Raw genomic sequence first — 5,198 nt, forward strand, 5'->3', positions numbered from 1 at the left:
ACACCCACCTCCGCAGGCAGGCTGGCAACATCAGCCCAGCAATGTGTGACACCCTGGGGTCCTCCACAGACATGCCAGAAGTCTCAGCACGCTCTGGACCTGCTAAAGCATCCCCATTTGTTCCTGTGACCTATTGGGTAACCTTATGGAATAACAGTGCTTGTTCCAAATCCACACCAATCCTGGGTGGGGAACAGGCAGTAGAGCCATGGCCGGAGCAATGTACCCAAGGAGACTAAAAGCCTGGAGAAGCCCGTACTTCAGTGCCTCTGCATGGCAGCAGGCACAGCAGGGCCAGCTCAAGGCCTGGAATAGACTGGTGGGAGGCTGGAAAGGGTCAGGAGGCTTGGATACTTCATCACATGCAGCACAGCAGGAGTCCTTGGTCTCCAGCGCAAGCAGTTGTCACTGTCCACAGGCAGCGTGCAATGGCAGAAGACTACAGCAACTCTGCGAGCTCTGTCTCTGGTAGGGACCTGAAAACTGTCGCTTCTCAGGGACCTTTCAGGGCTGTCTCATGGGCACATGCTCCTGAAGAAAGAAGACGCAGGTGATGGGAAAACCCTGGTCCTGCTCATCCCCACAATCTCCCTTTCCATCTGAAGCCATTCCATTTTTGTCTCTGTGATTTAGAGCCCACAGGAGTTGATCAGCTCTGGCAACCTGTCCCAGACTGCCTGGAGCCCGAGAGAGCAGCTTGGCAAAGCTGGGCGACGTCTCCACCCCCGGCATGTGGTTGGGATTACAGTCAGATTTGGTGACGACACCCACGTGCCACGCTCCGCAACTGCGTCCCAGGGCTGCCCTCCTAACCCGTGGTGCAGCAGCACCATGCAGCTCCATGGAGTGCTCTCTTGAGTGTTCCAGGCTTTGCTGGAGACTTTACCTTGACCTGAAACGGCCATGGAGTCCTGAGCAACGGCTGACCAGCTTGGGGGTCCCAGGTGCTGCACCTCAGCCATGGGGCAGTGGGGCCGTGGGCAGGCGCTGGTGCAAGCTGCCAGGCGTCAGGCTGAGCACGCTGCTGGTCGCTCTGCAGGGACTAAGCCACAGAAAGGACATTGTCAGAGCAAAGGATTGTTCTGGGAGAACAGACTGCACAAAGGGGGATTGTTTTGCCGTGAAATGAGGCCGTGTTTTAGCTCCCGCCGTGGCTGGGCTTTGCCTGCCCGTTGGGGCTGCAGGCTGGCGGGGGATGCTGCCTGCTCTGCTGTGGCTGCCGTCCTCCCCAGCCTGCCTGGCATCTTCCCTGCTTCTGAGGTTGTCCACCGGCAGTCAGCTGGACAGTGCATGCCCTGAGACCCATGGTGGGAAGGGAGGAAAAGGAAATGGAAGGATAAGGGAACTCATGGCAGGTCCTGCTGTGGGCTCCCACGCCTGCCTGGCAGGTCCAAGGGGCACAGGGGAAGGGGAGAGTGGCAGTGGGGCAGCTCCCAAGGTGAAGGGATGCAGTGTTTCTCCCAGATAGCCAGGAGCAACCATCCTGCCTTGAAGGGACAGATATAACCAGGAGGGAAACAGAGGCAGGCAGTAAACTGCTCCAAGATGGTGGGCAGAGAATGTAGTGGCCTCCTTTGTGCAAATACTCACCTCTCCAAAAAGTGTTGTTGCTGGTGAACATCACAAGCCTTCTTGGATGCCCACAGGTCTGTTTGGGGACAAGCATCTTGCACTCAAGCTCCAGCAAGATACACCAGGGAGCACAGGACACAGAGCAGCGAAGGTGAGGGAGCTGCATGCTCAAAACGTGGGTTGGAGCATTCCTATTAATTCCTGGGTTTTTTATTCCCTGTGTGAGTGAATACAAATGGTTAAGAGCGACGGTGGACGCACCCTCAGAGGCTTTGTGTGAGTCATTCCTGGCTCAGCAGCTGCTGTGGGGCTTTGACAGCCCAGGGCTACAGGTCCTGCTGCCCAGCTCCCAGCTCTACAGCGTGGGGCTGCACACGCTGTGCGCTCCCCCAGAGCCCCATGCCATCGAGTCATGACCCGGTGTATTGTTCCGCTGACTGGAGCAAAACAGGCTGCGCTGCGATGATGATGATGATGACTGTGGCTGTTTCTATCGCTGCAATGCCCATGGGAACCTAAACATGTAAAACCGAGAGAGCCAAAAGTATGGCTCTTTGGTCCCACTGACGCAGAATGCATTTCTCAGGCGGGATACAAACCGGTCCTGTATTAGCTACCGCCGCTAGCTCTTTCGGCAGTGCTCTGAAGTGCCGCCGCGCTGGCGCGGCAGAGCGGGAGACAAGAGCCATCTCTCCCATCCCACACAGCAGGACCCTGACTTCAGTACTGCATCAGGACCAAAAATAAACTCCACGTAAACATCCACCACCGCACGCTTCCAAGCCCAGCTCCCGTGGGAGCAGTACACCTCTGTGCTGCATGCCAAGGCAGGCAGAGCCCAGGACTGGCAGGTGACAGACACGTCCCACAAAGGCCACCTGGCAACAGGCATGGAGAGGGGAGGTCTGGATTCAGTAGAGGAACATCCTGGGAAACGCTGCAGCTTCAAAATAACACCCACAGACAGCAGTGGATGCCCCTTTGGCCCAAAGCGTCGCCAGCAAACAATTTAAAAAAAATGCAGAAGTACCCTGGGGTACAGTGTTTGCTCAGAGGAAAGGAGCAGCCATGCCGAGCGGGACCTTAGCACCACTGATAATTAGGTGCAGAAACTGCTTGGACATGATGGTAGCAAAGGGAGAAGCCTTAATGGCCAGTGGGTAAATCAGTGACAGAATCTGAGCAGCAGTGATAAGATAGCTGCTGCAGGAACCACAGCTCTTGATCCCCTGACTTTGGAAAATATGCGTCTGTCAGAAAAATACATACGGCGATTTCCTTTCTTTAAAAAACACACACCAAAAAAAACCCCCGAAGACAAAAGCTGCTCCTTCAGAGGAGCCAGCCAGCACCCTCTGCACTACTCTGACATGCTTCCTCATGTACAGGGTTACCCCCTGAGCAAACCTCAGGAGGGTTTCATTAATTTCTAAGTGCAGGTTTCCACCAAGGCAACATTCATGGATCCCACCAGAGCTACAGTATCATAAGGACAATAAATAAGCCGTGGAGTCACATCAGCCTGAGCTATTTTTATGGCATACGTTATAAATACATCCAAACCTCCCGTCTCTCGAGCGTGCACTTTTACTGCCACAGCATCTATGTGAGGCCCAAAGTGGTAACATTCTACTTCTAAGACACATGAAGATTCATTGCGCTGGGTATGAAGGAAGAGCTCCATGGGATTTTTCCAAAGCACCTTTATATTCATTTGTAGGCACCAGCTGTCACCTATTCACGCTCTGGCTCTCCTGAGGCTGCCGAGCTCATGGGGGGAGTCTAGGGAAAAGCGGAGAACCAACCTGGGGTTTCCGCTCCCACCACTCAGCCGGTTTCCCCATTTATGCCTTTGACTTTCAAGCAGTTTCCGAGCTTTTCAATGGCCACTCCAGAGGCAAGTTTTGCTGCTGTTGCATCTGTTTGTCTCCCCTCTGTGAGCTGCAGGTGAAGCTGCTTTGGAGCGATGCAAAACTTGGCTTACCGCCTTTTGGCAGCACACACCCCATTATGTTGCTTCTTGGCCTAAAAAAGTGCTCAGGTTCCCTCAACCCAACCACCACCAGACTCCTCCTTTGGTGCCAGACACTTCTGTGTCCATCCCAGGGAGGATGGAAAACAGCCCCCCAGCCACGCCAAGACCCTGCCTTAGCTGTGAACTGCAGAGGTCCTCTCCCTCAGATGTCCCCCTCCTCTTTTTGGTCACATCTCCCCTCATACCTTATCTACTTCACCTCCACTGTAAAGGCTTAATGACACCCACTTGGAAGATCTGTAGGTTAAAAAAACCCAAACAAAAGCATTGGTTTTCTTTTTTTAACCAAAAGAAGACACCCGTGTGCATATCCCTACTAGGGTACAGGACAAGAGTACGAACACACGGCAGATGTCAGTCGTGCTGATCAGTGGATGCGGAGAGATACAGGGAAGTGGGGCCACCACACCGCGCTTCACAGCTTGCAGGGGTGAGCCAGCCCAGGGCAGCAGCAGGACAGGCTGTGGGCACCTCCCAGCACGGCTGGATGCACGATACGGGCGGGGAACAGTGGGTCTGTGGAGAGCTGGGCAGGAAGGAAAGGCAATAAATATCTGGCTCCTGCATTTGGGAGGAAGCCAGATGAAGCATTCCTGTTGTAAGGGTGAAACGCTTTCCATTCTAACAGTAACAAAGGAGGATGTTAAACAACAGTTGCATAAGGCAAATGTGAAAAACGCAGCAGTCCCAGCCTCCTGCATCTCAAAATTAAAAATAATTTTTAGAAAAAAATCTGGTTTTAAAAATCCAAATGATTAATGCTGACATTCAGTAAGACAGGGAAGCCTGGGGAAGCTCCAGAAAACAAGCAAGCTGATGTTACTCCAGCATTTTAAAAAAGTAAACAGGATGGCCTTGTAAACAGGTATGTCAATTCGACAGTCATCCCATGCAAAATAATGACCAAAAATTATGAGATCATATTGATAAAGACTTAAAGCAGAGAAACAGAAATGCCAGTCATCAGGGATTACAGACAATAAACCTGTCAAACTGACACGATTACTTTTGTGGCACTGTGTACTCTTCAATATGAGAGAGCGAGCTGGCTGGTACGGCAGCGTGTGCCATCAAGGAACAAGAGCGCTGGCAACCTGTCCGAGTGTGAGGCACCAGAGGAGATGCTCCTGGGGAGCTGGCACCCAGGATGTATTTCCAGCAGGAAGTGCTAAATAGTGTGAAGCTGATGACCTCAAAAGAAACAAAATCCCAACAGGTTTCCTCAAAGGAAATGAAATCCCAGCATGCTGTCCTGGAAGACGGAGCCATGTCAGCGATCTGGAGCCCTTGGAATCCCTGGGGCAGTGAGGTCACAGGGCAAAAGGTGTCCATCCTCTGCACTTCAGCCCAGCTGGTACCAAGAGGGGACTTGGACGGCCTAGACAAACCAGTGCCTGTGCTCTCCATCACATTCCCACAGCCGAGCTTGGGCTTAGACAGCCCAGCAGCACCTGCCGTGCTGGGGCTGAGCCTCCTACCTGTCAAAATCATCCTACTAGGAAGAGACAAATTCAAAAAGAATTTTGGACAAGGCAAGGGAAAAACCCTGGGGGCTCAGCATGGCAGCACATCCCATGCTTGTGGGAAGAGC

Source organism: Eurypyga helias, unplaced genomic scaffold, assembly GCF_000690775.1.
Source record: "Eurypyga helias isolate BGI_N326 unplaced genomic scaffold, ASM69077v1 scaffold32155, whole genome shotgun sequence".
Taxonomy (NCBI): Eukaryota; Metazoa; Chordata; class Aves; order Eurypygiformes; family Eurypygidae; genus Eurypyga; species Eurypyga helias.